Source organism: Euprymna scolopes, chromosome 8 (assembly GCF_053919585.1).
Source record: "Euprymna scolopes isolate OS-2025 chromosome 8, ASM5391958v1, whole genome shotgun sequence".
In the NCBI taxonomy this organism is placed as follows: Eukaryota; Metazoa; Mollusca; class Cephalopoda; order Sepiida; family Sepiolidae; genus Euprymna; species Euprymna scolopes.
Genome location: NC_136489.1, coordinates 22,345,193 through 22,364,509, shown reverse-complemented (window position 1 = coordinate 22,364,509; position 19,317 = coordinate 22,345,193). Strand labels below are relative to the sequence as shown.

The 19,317-nt window shown below is 35.5% G+C and overlaps 1 protein-coding gene across 2 annotated transcripts in view; it reads right to left on the bottom strand.

The window, feature by feature from the left end:
* Window positions 1–18,031, bottom strand: part of LOC145283508 (uncharacterized) — a 204,787-nt gene extending 186,756 nt beyond the window's left edge. For both annotated transcript variants that reach the window (XM_080132342.1, XM_080132343.1), the window contains exon 1: window positions 17,923–18,031. The gene's annotated coding sequence lies outside the window, so the exon portion shown is untranslated. The remainder of the gene's footprint in view (window positions 1–17,922) is intronic.
* Between the last annotated feature and the right edge of the window lie 1,286 nt (window positions 18,032–19,317).

The following is a 19,317-nucleotide window of genomic DNA, read 5'->3' as shown; positions in this document are numbered from 1 at the left end:
GTGATATGTTTGATGGTGTACTAGGATGTGGTGTAATCCTATATACTTGCAAGAATTGTTTCAAAGCTTTTTCTGTTGGTGTTCCAATGGATTTCTTTAACGCTCGTTTTAGCGTGTCCACGAACCTTTCCGCGAGGCCGTTCGACCTTGGATGATACGGCGGAGTCGTGATATGCTTCACTCGGAACGTGTCGCAAAATTCCTTAAACTCTGCGGATGTGAACTGCGTTCCGTTGTCAGTGACCAGTGTGTCTGGTACACCGAATCTTGCAAACAACTCGTGTAGGAACCCTATTGAGTTGTTCGTTGTTGGATTCCTGCAACGCATTACCTCCGGCCATTTTGTTAAACTATCCACTACAATTAAATAATAGTTTTCACCTACTGGACCAGCGAAGTCCATGTGGATTCTCGACCATGGTTGGTCGGTTTTCGGCCAAGGTTTGTGTACTATAGGTGGAGATTTTGCCGCTAACTGGCATCCTTTGCATTTATCAATTGTTGTCGCTATGTCAGTGTCCATGTTACGCCAGTACACGTAGCTTCGCATTAACGACTTCATTCGATTTATCCCCGGATGTCCTGTGTGGAAATCTCTTAACATCATATTCTGCAATGTTTTGGGTATTACCACTCTCTCGCTGTACAGTAACACATCGTCACATATGGAGAAAACTTCCTGCACCTTTGTGTCCGTTATAATTTTCTCTTTTATGTCCTTTATATATTCGTCTTTCTCGGCTTCCCTTTTAATGTCTGACAAAGTTACGGGTAGTTCCTTAATGATGTTTGCTACCATATTTTTTACTTCAACATTTGTCCGAATTGCTGCAATGACTGATTCTTCCAGATTGTGTTTCTGTGGTATCAGTCTTGACAGTCCATCCGCATGGCAAATCTTTTTTGATGCTAGATATTGTAGCTGGAAATCGTAATTAAGTAGTATTGTACCCCAGCGCAGCAATCTATTTGCGGTGTATACCGGCAATCCTTTTTTTTTTAATCCATAGATCGTGACTAACGGTTTATGGTCGGTTTCAAGTATGAATTGTCTACCATATAAATATCGGTGAAATTTAGTCACGGCAAAGATTATGCTCAGCGCTTCTTTTTCGATTTGTGAATATGCCCTTTCGGCTGGTATCAGCGTTCTCGAAGCGTGCGCTATTGGTTTTCTAGACCCATCCGGCATAATATGTTGAATGCATGCTCCCAAGCCGTAGGAGCTAGCGTCACTAGCGACGACTATTTTTAAGTTTGTGTCAAAGTGCGTTAAGAATAATTCGGATGTTAGTGCGCTCTTTATTTTGTCAAAAGCGGTTTGACATTCTTGCGTCCAGTTCCACGGTGTATCCTTTTTAAGCAGATTATTTAAGGGGGCTCGCAAGTTATGCATTCCTTCAATAAAAGATTGGTAATAATTTGCGAGTCCTAAAAAACTCTGCAAGGTTGTTACATTATCGGGTGCTGGCATATTTTTTATTGTCGCAGATCTGTCTGGGTCTGGACGTCGTCCATGTTTGTTTATTATGTGTCCAAGATACTTAATCTCGCTCATACAAAAGTCACATTTACTTTCTTTTACTTTAAAGCCGAATTCTTGTATTCGAGTAAATACTTGTTTCAAATGTTCCTTATGTTCTTCTAGGGATTTGCTCCTGACAACAATGTCGTCCAGGTATGCACATGCGCACTCAATACCACTTAGCATGGTGTCCATCGCTTGCTGAAAGATGGCAGGCGCTACTTTGATGCCAAAAGGCAATCGGTTGTATTTGTATAATCCCTTATGCGTATTGATGCATAGTATTTTTGAGCAATTCTCCTCGACCGGTATTTGCAAATACGCGTCGCTCAAGTCTATATTGGAGAAGATATTACCCTCATTCAACTTCGTGAATATTTCCTCTGGGCTTGGTAGGGGGTAATGGTGATCTTTTAATAGGGAGTTGACCCCGGTCGAAAAGTCTGCGCACACTCTAACTTCGTCATTCTTTTTCTTTACGTATACGGTGGGGGCTGCCCACTCGCTGTGTTCTATTTTTGATAGAATTCCTGTCTGTTCCAATCTATTTAATTCTTTATCAATCTTTTCCAACCCAGCGAACGGAACATTTCGCTTTTTTCTAAAAATTGGGCTGGCGTTTTCTTTAAGTTCAAACGAGGCCTTGAATTTATTGCAGCGACCTAAGTTAGTCGTGAATGTCTCAGGAAATAATTCTTTTAAATCGTCTTTTATCTTTACTGTTGTTGGAGAAGAACATTCTAATTTTTTACAGAATGTATTGACTGGCTTATCCCATAGTCCAAATTTCTCAATTAAATCTATTCCAAACAGATTTTCACTATTTTTTAGTACGAATATTTTTAATTTCTTCGAAATCCCTTTCAATTTTATCGGGAGGACAACTTCTCCTTCAAATTTTATACCACCACCAGTTACCGTCCGGGCTGCTTTACTAGTTTTCATCATGGCCGGTTTCCCCAACTTTTTCCACGTATTCAGGTTTATTATAGAAACATCGGAGCCGGAGTCGAGTTGTAACTTTATTGATGTTTTAAATATTTCCACTTTTACGTATTTTCGCCGATCTTTGTCTAATTTTGTATTTGATTTTGTTTGCTGTACTCTCTTTCTGGTGTAATCTTTATATCTGCAGCAATAGCTTCTGTGTCCCACCTTCTTACAAATGTAGCATTTTTTCTTCTTATAAGGACAATCTGATTCCCAATGCTTTTCTGCACATCTCTTACAGTTATATCTAGGAAGAGGCTTGTTATATTCTGTACTATATTTATGGTTATTATCTTTGGAATATCCCGTTCCATTGCTTTTCTTTGTAAAGTTCTTGGTTGGTGCGTATGGTTTTCTAACTTTTCTTACATATGCCACTCCGGATTCTTCTATATTTTTTTAATCCTTTTTTAGTGTAATGGCCCTTTCACAGTCCTCTGCTAGTTTCTGGAGGGTTAAATCTTGCTCAGATTCCAGCTTAGACAACACTCGTCTGCGTATTTCTGCATTTTTCGTGGAAACTAACCCTTGAGCGAAGATTAGACATTTAAAATCTTCTACCGTTAGTTCTGCAAGCTTAAAATTATCGCAGTTTTTATTGACAACTGATGCGTATGTCAAATAATCTTGGTTGTCCATCTTTCTTAGATTCATGCACAGCCATCTTTTATGAAAAAGAGATATATTTGGATTAAATAATTCTTTTAGTAATTTTACAGCTTCCATGAACTCTAATTCCGCAGTTTTTTAGGTAATATGTAATCTACGAATTTGCTGTGTTCTGATGTACCCAATTTTCTGAGTAAGAGGCTCACTTTCTGACTATTTGCCCAATTTTTACAGTCCAGTTGAAAAACATCCTCGTATCTTGTGTAGTATGCTTCAAAGTTCTTCTCTTCCTCAGGCACATAATGAAATGTGTCCATGCTATTAAAAATAGTTGTATGGGAGAAATTAACACTACCGACATTTTCTCGATTACTCTTTAGTAGTTCCAGTGTTTTAGCAAAACGTTCCTCTTGTCTTTCTTCATATTCCAATTGTAGTTTCTTATGCCTTTCTTCCTGTTCCAATTGCAGTTTTTTCTGCTTTAATTGCGCCATTTTCTGCTTTTCCTCTTGTTCCTGCTGCCATTTCAATAATCTGTCTTCTCTCTTTTCCTCGCGGTCAGCCTGTGCCTGTATTTGTATTTGCAAAAGCTCGTTTTGTGTAGCTTGTGTTTGCAAAAGCTCGTTTTGTGTAGCTTGTCTGCGTTCATCCCGCTCAGCCTGTGCTTGTAAAAATTGCATGAACATTTTTGATAAGTTTTCCATGTTTTTTTTTTGTTTTGTTTTTTTTTAGTGTGTAGTTAAAAAAAATATTGTACCATGTACCATATACACCGGTTTGGGTTACAACAAAAAAGCAAATTGCTGTAAGCTCCTGTTTTCAATAATAATATCGCTGCTTGCAATAATATATTCTTTTTGCGAGTCACGCTGCAAAAAAAAAAATAAAACAGGTTTATCTGGAATCACGAAATGGAATTGACTTTCCGTTTTTAGGCACTTACTTAACTCTTTCCACAAAATAAAATTTTGGGTTTTTTTTTAATCGAGTCACAATTGAATAAATGTATGCAGTACTTTTAGTTCTTTGAGTTTTTTTTTCTCTAGTATTTTAGTAATTAACTTTTTTCGTAGGTTACTTCCTTGCTTTTCGTAATACGGGTCTGACCTGTCGTTTTTGCGACAGAACAAAGTTCGCTTTTCGTTTGCAAGTTGGTCCTTTAGTAAGATTTGTCGTGAAGCGACAAACAAAATTTCACTTTTACATTCGTTTGCAAGTCGGATTCCCAGAAAACGGCGTAAATTGTCGCTTTTGCCACGTTAGAGTTTTTTTTTCACTTGAGTTGAAACTTCTCTTTAGCGTAAAATCCGTTAGCTCGTCAACACTTTGCATTCCTTAAAAAAAATGGTCAACCTTTGCGTTGTACTTTTTTTTTTTTAAATAGTTCTTCGTCAAACTGTTATATTTGATGCTTCATATCTCGTCGCCAACTGTTGTGGTTGCAAGGTTGAACAATAATTAGTAAGGAAATACTATGAAAACGCAAACAACAAGATAACGCAATAATAAGTGTATTAAAGAAAAGGTATATTTACAATATGTACAAATGACGTTGTCGAGTCAGAGAGTCTTGGTGGGAGGACATGTACGCTCTTCAGCGTCACTTCCGGTGGCATTTGAGTAAGACACCCCAAGGCCAACCTAGGCTTGCCATTTATAGTGTTATGTTATTCGCATATGCAAATAAGTGGTTGCCACCACAACAATAATAATAATAATAGCAATAATAATAATAATGATAATAATAATGATAATAATGATAGTAATAATAACATCAATAATAATAATAATAACAGAAATAATAATAATAATGATGATAATAATAATAATAATGATAATGATAATAAAGATAATAATAATTATGATAATAATGATGATAATAATAATAACAGCAATAATAATAATAATGATAATAATAATGATAATAATAATAACAATAATAATAATAATAATAACAGCAATAGTAATAATTATAATAGTAATGATAATAATGATAATAATAATGATAATAATGATAATAATAACAGCAATAATAATAATAACAGCAATAATAATAATAATTATAATAATGATGATAATAATAATAATGATAATAATGATAATAATAATGATAATAATGATAATAATAATAATTATAATCATAATAATGATAATAATAATGATAATAATAATGATAATAATACTAATGATAATAATAATAATGATAATAATACTACTAATAATAATGATACTAATAATAATGATAATAATAATGATAATGATAATACTACTACTAATAATAATAATGATAATAATACTAATAATAATAATGATAATAATAATGATAATAATAATAATAATAATAATAATAATAATAATAATAATAATAATAATAGAATGGTTTTGTGTCTACATTACACGTTTTATTATTATCAGATATTATTGCGATTATGCCGCGCCTTCTTTGCTCATAAAATATTGAATTTGAAGCGAAACGGATATTATATTATACATAATAAATCCATCAACCCTTAGGTAACTTATCTACATCAGTATAGGTTTCCACAGCAACGTGATCACTTGTGGAGATTGTGCGATGCGTCTGCGCACCGTCATCCATAAGAAACAAAAACCGCGTTATACTATATTTAATTGATTATACAAAGCTCTCAAATAAAATTAAACAGACATTTCCGACAATAAGATTTTACGAGGAATACAATCTGTATATTATTAAAAGTTATGTTGAGGGGAAGGGGGTTGTATGAAAATAGAAATACGTGCTTGACTGACATAAAAAGAAAATAGGCAAAGTACGCCTTACTAAGTAATTTGTACTCGAGTTCAGATATTGTAAGTGGGTTTGTGTTTTATAATCTTAAAGAAATTAATATAGCATAATAACTTTTTAAAAAAAACATGAATTTTGTAACTAAGTGACCCTTTATGTTTTTGATAATTCGCAAAACAGAAATCATAAAGATTATACAGGGGTTCGTTGAAAGCAAAGTATAATCATCATTTCTGAAAATATGTATAACCACTTTTTCTGATGATGAGATTTACCTCGGAAATTCAAAACCATAACACCACTACTACTGTCCTCGTTATATTGGTAAATACATATTTAATAATAAAAAAATTATTGAAATCTTTCATTATTATAATTTATTCTGTTTACCTTGTTTGTATCCAACTATGTTTTTCTACCAAACTGTATTATCACATCTTTCAAACACAACTCCTTACACCATTTCTAATGTTTTATATCAAATATTACGAAAATACATTTATCGTAGTTACTTACTCTTTCATACAAATACTAATAAGTAGCATATTTTTTCCACAAAATTTAACAAGTATTTCCTTTAAAGCGACAGAAGCAAGGTAGCGATTATGAACTAGTAATTATAAATATTATTCACCTCGAGTGTTGAATTTTCGGGAATCTAGAAAATCTGCGTGAAGAATAATGAAATATCCGGGTACTAAAATAAGAAGGGGAAGTAAGAGTAAGAAGAGAGTAATACATTAGATATACAATAGGAGTAAGAGGTCAAACTACATACAAGGAGAGGGGGTGAAAGTGATAGTAAAAGTCACTTGATGCATGCTTTATAAATTACGGCTAACTAGAACAATGCTGTTAATACCAATCGGGAATACGTATTCGACAATCCGTCTAACAATTTGGAATATTTTGATGCGAGGTGGCATTTCTTCTGTCGGCCTAAGGTATAATTCTTTGTAGTTCTAAGATGTCCACACATCTATGCTTTACTTTCCTGCGCTTTGAGGAAAAATTAGTTTATAGCAAATCGTCTGACGCGCGCCTACCGCAAAATACCAACAGGGAATGCTTGGACAGTGCACATCCTTTTTGTGTGTTGGCTTTCGACTTTGTATTACGTTTCTGCAGTGGAAGTGAAGTAAATACTAGAACACTTAAAATAGAAGAGCCTTTTTTAAATAATTAGTTGATCTTAAAACTGAGGAATATTTTACCATGTAGTTTTTTTTTTACAAGGGTATCACCACATTATCAAGGCCCAGAGGCCACTCAAGGATAAGGGTTAAAGAGTGTACAGTAGAAATTGGTCAATATAGTAATCATTAGTAATGAAAGTATAATTTATATAGATAAGGTAATCATTAGTAATTTATATAGATAAGGTAATCATTAGTAATGAAAGTATAATTTATATAGATAAGGTGAATCCTTAAAGAAATAGACGCTGAATAACTTGGCTAAAATATTCAGTCACACACACACACACACACACACACACACACACACACATATATATATATATATATATATATATATATATATATATATAAAATTTAGGACTATCCATTTATCTAGTGTTTCCTTTTCAGATTAAATATGTCTTTAACTCATTTCAAAGTGTTTTTAACATATTTTATTAACTGTTTGCTCATATATATATATATATATATATATATATATATATATAAAGAGAGAGAGAGAGAGAGAGAGAGAGAGAGAGAGAGAAATTTACAATGAAGATAGAGGAATTACTGCTGGGGTGAATGAAATGGGAAGCAAAGTTTTTTCTGCATAAATCTGATAACGACCAAATGGATTAAAATGCGGATTATTTAGGCCTTATAAACCAGGATACTGCATCCCCCTGCAGAACAAATGGATTTATTCGAGAAAGATTTAATGGGTGTTGCCAAGGTAATTACCTTGTATAAAACCAAAAATCACTTCCAAAGAAAGCTGGATTTTACTGTCAAGGAAATTAACAGCTTCAAACATATTCTTGTTAAAGAAGATAAGACACATTTTTTCATAAACTAACCAAACAAGAGTACCACAAACTGCTTGAAGAAAATATCACTAAAAAGTATAGAACATCTAAGTCAGACCCCATAAATAAGATAAACCTTGATAGCAAAGAAATTACGTACAATTTAAAAGTTAGCAAATTAAAAACTAATGAATGTTATATCCTCCTTAAAGATTGTAAGCCAAACTTCATAAATAAACTCAAAACTAAACTTATCAACCCAGCTAGATCTGAAATAGGAAAAATTAGCAAAAGAATACTGGAAAGAGTCAGTTACAAAATTAAATCTGCGTATAAATTAAATCTCTGGGTAAATGCACCTCAAGCAATTAGGTGATTTTCTAGTATTAAAAAACACAATTGTTCTTTTATCCATTTTGATATTGAAAATGGCGATCCTTCAATTACTATCTATTTTTTTGAGAAGGTAATAGAGTTCACTTCAATTCTTTCTGGAATTACGAAGACCGAAATTGACATTACAAAAAGATGCAGAAATACGGTCTTAATTAGTAAAAATGAACAATGGACCAAAAAGTGTCAAACCTGTTGTTTTGATGTGCACATGGGATCCCTAAACTCGGCAGAAATGACTGACCTAGTGAGCCTGTACATCTTAGATAATATCACTAAGAAGGTTAAGATAGACACTATAATCCTTTACATAGATAATGGTCTTATGGTAATAAATAACTCTAATGGCTAAAATGTAAAAACTTAAAAAAAAACATTCTCAGAGTGTTTAAAAGAATTAATCTAAAAGTTGACATTAACTCTAATCTAAGTGGGGCATTTCCTTGACGTTACTTTCAATCTGATAAAAAAAATCCTATGAACCATATAGAAAGAACAACAGTAAACCGTTATATGTTCACCCTATGTCCAACCACTCTAAATTGGTGATTAAACATATCCCGACATCTATTATTAAAAAACTTAGTTACAACTCATCTAACAAAGAAATCTTCAATTCCCATAAAAGCTTTTATAATAAAGCCCTTAAAGACAGTGGATATAAAAACACTCAAATAGAGTATAACAAGACATTATCAAATAAAATTAACTCTAACAATAGGAAAGGGAAAATCAGAAAAAATGAAACCTCTATTAATTGTGGACATTATAAATCCCACATTCTTAGCCACTTTGATTTCTTTTCGTACCTCTTAAATATCTTTATCTTAATTGCTTTTTTATTCTTACACTCTTAAGAACTATATAACACGCGAAACTTTGTCTTGATTACTTGTCAATTTGCATACCATTGCCTCTCTTCTAATTTACTACCTCCTACCCTTTTGTCTTCCTAAGCTCACTATTTCATAACCCCAAATATATATATATTTTTTTAATTTTTTTTTATTACATTTTCACCCCAAACAAGGCAAATTGCCACTTTGGTGTAGGGGGCTACTATCAGGGGAAACAACTACTGGGGTACTATGTAGGGATTTGGGCAGCAAGGTGTCGGTTCACGTTACACTTGAACTTCTGCACGTCAGTACTGTTGGGGAAGCAGGGACCTAGAATGGAATTCCAGAGTCTTGCGGTTCTGGGGAAGAAACTATTAGAGTAAAAAGATCTTTTACATCTAGGGATCTCTACAGTGTGGGGGTGGGATCTAGTAGCCTGTCGGGTTTGTCGAGGGTGCTCGCGTCGTGGGGGCACAAGTGATTGCAGTTCGTCAGAGCATTCACCACTAAAATACTTGTAGAAAAGACAGAGGGATGCAACATTTCGTCGATGGGACAGAGGCTGAAGCTTAGATGCCAGTTCAGGGCCTATCAGGTTTGCGACTCTCTTTTGAACCTTGTCAAGGAGCGAGAGACTAGTAGCAGATGCACCAGCCCAGATGTGGCAGCAATACTCCATACATGGGCGAATGGTGGCCTTATAGAGGTACAGGATAGTTTCGGGTGTTAGTAGTTTTCTAGCACGGTAGAGAGAGCCTACCTTTCTTGCAGCGGCCCTGGCAATGCCTTCAATGTAATTGTTCCAACTCATGTTTCCTGTGAACGTTAGGCCAAGGAGTTTGAAAGATGGACTCTCAGATAAAGAGTCGTTGGCCATTGCTATGGGTGGTAGAGAGGGTTTCTTGTAATTATTGAATGAAACTAGTTTAGTCTTGGCAGCATTGAACGCGACCAACCACTTTTGTCCCCATTCCACTACAGATTGGAGGTCTTCCTCTAGTGTTTCTGCCATTTCTTTAGAAATGTGTTCATTCGTCTTCCTGTCGTGTCTGCCATAGAGTGTAGTGTCATCAGCATATATACCCATCTCAGAGGCAATGTTGTCGGGGAGGTCATTTATGAATATCAGGAACAATAGAGGTCCAAGGATAGAACCCTGGGGCACTCCCGCATTTATATCATATTGTTTAGATGTGCGACCGTCGAGGACTACCTGGATTTTTCTCTTATCTAAGAAGGATTTAATTATGTTAAGTATTCTACCAGTGATACCGTATGATCTGATTTTACTGAGGAGACCCTCATGCCATACCCTGTCAAAAGCCTTAGATATATCTAGAGCTACCGCTCTGCCTTCCCCCGCTTTGTCCAGTGAATGGTATATACGTTCAGAGATCACAGTGAGTATGTCTGCTGTGGAACGGGCTTGTCTAAATCCATATTGTTTGTCAGTCAGTAGTTTAGCATCTGTAAGATGATGGACTAGAGTATGGTTAATTATGGTCTCAAATATTTTGGCAAAAAGTGGGAGGAGGCTAATGGGGCTATAATTTGATGGGTCTGTCCTTTCGCCAGAATTCTTGAATACTGGTACAACAGAAGCAGTTTTCCAACAGCCCGGAAAACAAGCTTCATTAAGACATTTGTTGTAGAGTTTGGAGAGAACTGGAGCTACTTCGGCTGAGCACTTTTTTAATAGCACAGCTGGGATAAGATCGGGTCCACATGCTTTTCAGGTGTCAAGGTTTTTTATGATAGCATGCACCTGAGCAGGGGTAGTTTTCAGATCGTCTAGTGTGGCGTCTGTCCGCATAGGAAAGTCAGGTAGGGGGTGGTTGGAAGGGTCCAGTGTGGAGTTTGAGGCAAACCGACTGGCAAGCATGGTAGCCTTGTCGGTTGCTGAGGAGACGACCTCGTGATTGTTGGTTAGTGGGGGAATTGTTGATTGCCCATTATTTACTACACTGTTGTAGATTTTCCAGAAGTCTCGAGTTCCTAGTTTTTGTGCTTCGATGCGCTTTTTAGTGGTTTCCGTAAATTCTCTCTTAGTTGTCGCTATTTCTTTCTTAACGTTATTTCTAGCTTCTATATACTTCAGTCTGTTTGAACTGGAATTATGTCGGTTAAACCTACGGTATGCATGCTGCTTTTGAGTAATGGCAGTTGCACAAGTCGACGTAAACCATTGGGGAGAGTGGGGCTTACTATAAAATTTCCGCATGGGAACATGCGCTTCGATTGCAGTTTTGAACCAGTCAGTGGTCTCGTTTGCACATTGTTCAGCAGGGAGAGAGAAAATATTTTTCCATGGAGCATCTCTAATTAGTTCCCTGATGGCTTCCCAGTCAGCCTTATTATAATATCTCGTTGTTTTGAGCACTGGCTCTTCAGTTTTTGGTCTAGAGTTTAGGGCGATTTCAACCATTATCACTGCATGATCAGCGTTCCCGAGTGGGCTGTGGGCCTTCGTTATGCAGTCATCGGGAACTGTGGTCAAAAACAGATCTAGAAGTGATGCGTGTTGTTCTTGCTGGTCAGGGAAACGGGTTGGAAACGTAACAATTTGTGATAGGGAGTGAGATATAGCGAAGCTATGGGTTGTGCTGCCCGCTACATCTGTGTGAGTAGAGAATCCAAGCCAGTTTTTGTGGTGGACATTAAAGTCACCAAACACATGTATTTGTGCGCTAGTGTCGAGGGACAGTGCCGTGTCTATGCTGTCAGATACTTTGTTTATTATGGAGCAGTCCTGAGTCGAGGGAGAGCGGTAGAGAAAATAATAGTAGCTAATACTGTGTTGCACGTTTAGTCTAAAGCACATAAAGGCTTGCTCATCTGTTTCTAGGTTTGTTTCTCTAGTCAAGGGAAGGGTATTACGAATGTAAACTCCAAGTCCGTGCATATGTCTGTAAGAGTCCTTACGGCAGAGTGGGAGATATCCAGGCATGTTAAAGTGGTTAGAGGGAATGGAGGAGTGTAGGTTAGTCTCACTTAGTGCTAAGATATCCGGGGTATTTGTTAAGAGAAATGCTTCAACATCAGCTAAGTTAGTTCTAAGCCCACGGATATTTGTGAATGAGAGCCTCAAGGGAGGAGGCAAGTTGAATTTGTTTGTCCCTAATCCTGGTTTAAGCTTATTTTTAGATTGTACTGTCGTCATATTTTTTTTAAGAGTTTCGGTAAGGGGGAGCTAAACAAGAGGTTATGCGGAGCTTCAGACATGCATCACAAGTAGACCATCAGCTGACCTTTCTCCAATTAGGATTATGGCCTCAGGAAAGCCCACCGGGGATGAGTGCAGGGTCCCTTTCCATGCGCGTCATGGCACTGCAAACAACCCGATATTATTCAACTGTTGATGGAGCAGCCGCTCTAAGCGCTACCAAAGAGTTAGGGCTCCTGTACTACCAGTCGGGAACAGCAGCCAGGAACTGTCAATCCGGTACCCTCAACCCTTTAGAAGAAGGTCAACCCAATCTAATCGCTCAGGCATATCTTATACTCAAGCACTCCCAAATGTTCAGTTTTAGGGGTGGGGCATGCTGGAAATGGGGAAGAACGGCGTTCATTGCCCTAGCCAGGAAACAAGATCTACCGCTGGGTGTTTCTGTCGAATCACTGAGATAGTGTCTCTGCGCTTGACATAGGCAAAGAAGGAGTATGGAAGCCGGGCGATAGACAGAGCCTATCTACTCCTTGCAATTTAGGTTTGCAAACCGGTGAATTTGTTTGAGTCACCAGCTCTAGGAAGGTTGTCATCCAAGACTGAAGAGGCCTCTCTCCCCTTTGGTTTAGTTTCAGAGTTTTCCTTCTCCTAGACGGATGATCTGGGAAGACCTACTGGGTCCGTCAGCCCTGAGAGGGTTTTCTCCGCGCCTAGGTTCTAATCCAGGTATTTCTGCGACCCCGCGTTGTTAGTGTTACTGGGTTAGTTTGTGGGGGATTATATCTCTACTGATTAGTTACACTCCTCAAAGTGATTTAGGGACATGCTATTTACTTGTTAATGGATAACGGGGTGGGTGAAGTTCATGCAGTGTAAGCGTCTATGTTTGTAAGAGGGCTTGTTAGGGAGGAGATAATGTGATTTTAGTCTTACCCTTTTTTTATTTTATTAATGTTAGCTTAGGTCTAGTATAGTGTTACAGTATGAGTAGGTATAACTACCCATTTAAATTTAATACTTAAATAGCATAGTGTTACAGTATGAGTAGGTATAACTCCCCATTTAAATTTATTACCCTTTATTGCAATTATCTTTATTTTTAATTTTAAAATTTTATAGATTTAAAAAAAAAAACTTTAATTTTTGAATTTCAAAATTTGGAAATATTTTATTCTAAATTCTTTATTATTTACGCCTATATCTATGTTTTAACTATTACTTATTTAACATCTCTCAGCGTATCAGTTCCATAATTATTACTGTATTTTAATTTTATCTGCTATGATGTCATTCTAATCATTATTCTTATAATTTTTTATCCGTATATTCTTGTTTATTCTCTACTTAGTATTCTATATATTTTATTATTTCCTAAATTTTATTCTTTTTTTATCTATTACTATTGTTATACAATGTACTAAGTTATTCTTCTATAATCTCTTACTCTATCTTTTTCTTTATATTAATAATTTTATTATGCTTTTATTTATATCTTCCTTATTTTTATTGTCTTATTTTTATTTCTTTATTTATTTATTTACACTTATACCTATATTTCATCTTCTTCTTTTATTGTTATTATTATTATTATCATTATTATCATTATTATTGTTATTATTATTATTAATAGTATTATTATTAATATTTTATTATTATTATTATTATTATTATTATTATCATTATTATTGTTATTATTATCATTATTATTATTATTATTATTATTATCATTATTATTGTTATTATTATTATTATTATTATTATTATTATTATTATTATTATTATTATTGTTATTGTTATTATTGTTGTTGTTGTTGTTGTTGTTGTTATTATTATTATTATTATTATTATTATTATTAGTATTATTATTATTATTATTAGTAGTAGTAGTAGTAGTAGTAGTAGTATTATTAGTAGTAGTAGTAGTAGTAGTAGTAGTAGTAGTAGTAGTAGTAGTATTATTATTGAATCTTTAATTTCTATTACTGGAAATTTTAATTATAAATTTTACTTTTAAATCATTAACTCAATTGAGTAATATGGTTTATGCTTAAGAAAACACAGCCAATTTCCCAATGCATAAGGTTGTCTCAGGTTTTATTTTTCCTTTACGCACATATGTGTGTATGTCTGGGTGTCCGACTGGGTTGTTGACGCACATATAAGTATGCGTATATATGCCTCAATGGAAACCCTATACACTAATTTGTCTTTATCCAACATCCCACCTTACGTCGACCTCTTTCTCATCTTGAGTGTTTTTCTCACAAAGTTTCGACCGATGTAACTTCCGACCTTCTTCAAGTATATCTTGTTCGAAATTCTGTGCAGATTCGACTGAAAGATTCCCGAGTTCAACAAGATACACTTTTTCTTTTTTACACAGTGATCACCACTTATCAAGGCTCGGAAGCCACTCAGGGATAATGGTTATTGCAAGTACATTACGTTAATGTGGAGATTTGATGAAGTGTTTACTTAAGGGGGCGGTTCATTAGGACTTTGTTAACATTGGACTTGAACACATCCAAGTTGTAGTCCGGTGGGAAGCAGGCAGACGGAACAGAGTTCCACAGGCGTGCAGTTCTAAGAAAGAAGCTTTGTTCATGGAATCCACGTTTTGATTTAGGCACAGATAAAGAGTGGGGGAAATTTTTCACATTGGATTCGGCTAGACGGGTGTTTTTCGTGAAAGATTGGCGAGGGGGGACCAGAGATTGAAGTTCAGACTAGCACCTGCTATGGAAATAACGATAAAACAAGGATAGGCTCGCAACGTCTCTTCTGTGGGAGAGAGGTTGCGGGGTAGAGAAAAGGGCATCCCCCACTAAGCCACGGTCTATTTTGTACTCTGTCAAGGCAGGATAGGCTGTTTTTAGCAGCTCCTGCCCAGATATTGCAACAGTATTCCATCCTTGGACGTACTTGGCTTTTATATAGATAGAGAATTGCATCAGTAGTGAGATATCTTCTGGAGCGGTAGAAGGATCCCACCATCTTTCCAGCGACCTTGGCAACAGATTGATGTACGTATTCCATTTCAGATCAGGAGTAAAGGTCAAACCCAGAAGCTTGTCAAAACACGGGGCCTCACCCAGACGAGAGCCATCCATCACAATTGAAGATGGTCGGTTTAAACGTCGTGACAATAGCACTTTAAAATAAGAATAGTTGTCCGAATAATACAAATTATATTTACTCTATCAGATTCAGTTTTATCCTTAATGAAAACATGTTCTTAAAGTCACATGTTTACATTTGCATTTTATATTCTACCATTATAACCCTATTGTCACTTCTGTTTCTGGTTTATTCTACGAGGCATGGCTGAATAGTAACGAAACTGACGTCATAAACAATTTATTAAAATTCTTAACAGCAAACTACTTAGTACCCTCTTTCTCTGTCAAAGTAATCCCCCTCAGCTTCCTATTTCCCGCCCCCTACGAAGGCAGAAATTGACACCAGTTCAGAAAAATATATTACTTAAGCCATTGTACAAATTTATATATGAAACTGGTCCTTCTTTCTATATTCTAACATACTTGGGTTTATATATATATATATATATATATATATATATATATATATATATATATATATATATATATATATATATATATATATGGGGAGGTAGTGGCTAAGTTGAGGCGATTTACTTACCACCCCAGAAGGTCAGTTATGCAGAGCGTGGCGATTCAGAAACATAGGCCACCCTAAATGAAACCGTACCAGTGTCAAGTGAAAAGCTAACCTCGATGTGAAAACGTTCCTATTACCAAACCGGACTTCCTGCTTTAGTTCAAGATAAATCTATAAAATATATTTTTTTTAAATTAAAAAAACGTGTTCAAAAGTTTTACATATTTTCTTTCATTTCAATTTGCTTATTTATTTTGAACTAAAACAGGAAGTCCGGTTTGGTAATCGGAACATTTTCACATCGAGGCTAGGTTTTTATCTGATTCCAGTATGGTCGACAAAGTTTGATTTAAATGTAGAAAAAATGCAATCCTCATCCCCTCCCCCACCAACAAAAAAGGGGCCCGATGTGGATTGAAACAGGTCTTTTTTAATACCTAAGGTCTCTTCTTCACTGACTGAAGATAGAAAATATGAAGTGTAGAACAGATACTGCACGTTATTCCTAGAAAAAATAATAAAAAATAATAATCCTCGCAACCATATCTATGCTGCCCATTGAGGAGGAGTGTCGATGAGACTATACATATATATTTTGGGTGCTTATTCAGATTTGGCACTTATGGCGGCATTTAAAATTAAAGAAACTACAGAAAAGTCTATATGATGTACGTACCATTCGCAGAACGAAGATGAAAAATTCTAAATATCGCGTAATTTGATTAAGTGGTTTTTTTTGGAGGGGGGGGTTATTCAAGAAAATTAAATTTTACTCTGTTTTAAAGAGAGTAAAAAAAGCGTCCAATGAATCGACGGATAAGCGCAAACAACCCAGATGTGCGTGGAAACTGTTAAAATAATCAATGATTACTTCCCTTTATTCTGTTATCTAGATAAACATGGCCTCGTCTGTCACTTGTCGGTAAAAAAATGTCAAATTTTGTTTTTTGTAAATAAAAAAAACTACTACAATTTTTGTGATTTGCTATAAAATCTTTACGTCATAGCAAGTAGGTACAAAAAAAAAATGTTCTTCATTTTTGTTTATCGCTTTAAGTGCCAATCTGAATAAGCGTCTATTTTTTGTTTCCATCAGGAAAGTGATAGATTAAAAACTGTCCTTGTGTCTTACTTTACTCCTGTGTTGAGCCAAATAAATAGAAACAAATGAGAAAAATACAAATATTATTACTTAGTGATTTTATTGAGGCATGCGTTCACCGGAGAGCTTCGTAACCTTCTCGAGAACAGAACTTCCACTTGCTAAACAGTTGTTTGATTGTGTTAACTCATGTGTGCATTAGCAAGTTATCCCGATGTTAAAAGATATCTTAAGGTTGTATTTTCTTTTTAATCTTTTATTATACATTTTAGTTCGTTAAACAAACTGGAAAAAAGTTATAACGCGTTTACTTAGAATGAATGCTTTATGCAAATTGATGATTGAATCTTTGCATTAAATACTAATCGCTATGAAACTCTATTGATATCTTATTGTGCACTGAACGAATACCATAATACTTAGTTTTTGTCCTAATTCGTAGCACCACTTTTGGGAGAGCTAGATTTCCTCTCATATTAAAAACCGACCTAGTATCTAACTCTGCCCTCGGTGTGTAGAGAGGGTAGGGGGGGGGGCAAATAAATAGGAACTAATTGCATAGAAATTCACACCAGGTATATATTAACTTGAAATAAACGTAGAAAGGGTTGATATGCCGTAAAATACGTCGTATGATATGCCGTGTCCCTGATAAACCGCCCTCTTAAGTAAGACACTTTATCAAATCTCCAATACTAAGGATTACTACGATACGATCCCATTGATTACTGTACACGCAATAACGCTTATCCCCGAGTGGCTTCCGGGCCTTGATAAGTGGTGACCACTATGTAAAAAAAAAACAAAGACAAATAATTTAAACTGTATTGACGAGTATAAGCAAGAAAAGAAAAACAAAAAAGAAAGAAGGATAGAAAGAAAGAAAAAAAGGAACGGCTTACCAACTACAAGTAACTCATCTGCGTAGGTTTTTACAGCGACGCGGTCACATTGTTGAATGAGAAAAAACTGCACCCATGTCGCGCGAATGAGGTGGTCGTGATGGCAACACTACAACAAATTCGATAGAGCGGCTCGAATACGCACTACCTACATAAGACTATGACAATAAAATAAGTCAACCGTGAAGAGATGAAGGAAGCACAGCAAACGCATGTTAAAAACACCTTTTTAAAAAAAAAAAATGGAGAGAGAGCGTAGTATGATAAGAAATAGTGTTTCTTTTTAGAATCATTATTTTATCATAGGGATGCCTATCAAGGCCAAATAACCACTCGAGGACAAGAGTTCATCTTAATCAGTGTCAGGGGGACGGTGAGACAAAACTGTCAATAGTGTTTCTTTTTAGAATCATTATTTTATCATAGGGATGCCTATCAAGGCCAAATAACCACTCGGGGATAAGAGTTCATCTTAATCAGTGTCAGGGGGACGGTGAGACAAAACTGTCAATAGTGTTTCTTTTTAGAATCATTATTTTTTCATAGGGATGCCTATCAAGGCCAACTAACCACTCGAGGATAAGAGTTCATCTTAATCAGTGTCAGAGGGAGGGTGAGACAAAACTGTCAATAGTGTTTCTTTTTAGAATCGTTATTTTATCATAGGGATGCCTATCAAGGCCAAATAACCACTCGAGGATAAGAGTTCATCTTAATCAGTGTCAGAGGGAGGGTGAGACAAAACTGTCAATAGTGTTTCTTTTTAGAATCATTATTTTATCATAGGGATACCTATCAAGGAAAAATAACCACTCGAGGATAAGAGTTCATCTTAATCAGTGTCAGAAGGACGGTGAGACAAAACTGTCAATATTGTTTCTTTTTAGAATCATTATTTTATTATAGGGATGCCTATCAAGGCCAAATAACCACTCGGGGATAAGGGTTCATCTTAATCAGTGCCAGGGGGACGGTGAGACAAAACTGTCAATAGTGTTTCTTTTTAGAATCATTATTTTATCATAGGGATGCCTATCAAGGCCAAATAACCACTCGAGGATAAGAGTTCATCTTAATCAGTGTCAGGGGGACGGTGAGACAAAACTGTCAATAGTGTTTCTTTTTAGAATCGTTATTTTTTCATAGGGATGTCTATCAAGGCCAAATAACCACTCGAGGATAAGAGTTCATCTTAATCAGTGTCAGGGGGACGGTGAGACAAAACTGTCAATAGTGTTTCTTTTTAGAATCATTATTTTATCATAGGGATGCCTATCAAGGCCAAATAACCACTCGAGGATAAGAGTTCATCTTAATCAGTGTCAGAGGGAGGGTGAGACAAAACTGTCAATAGTGTTTCTTTTTAGAATCATTATTTTATTATAGGGATACCTA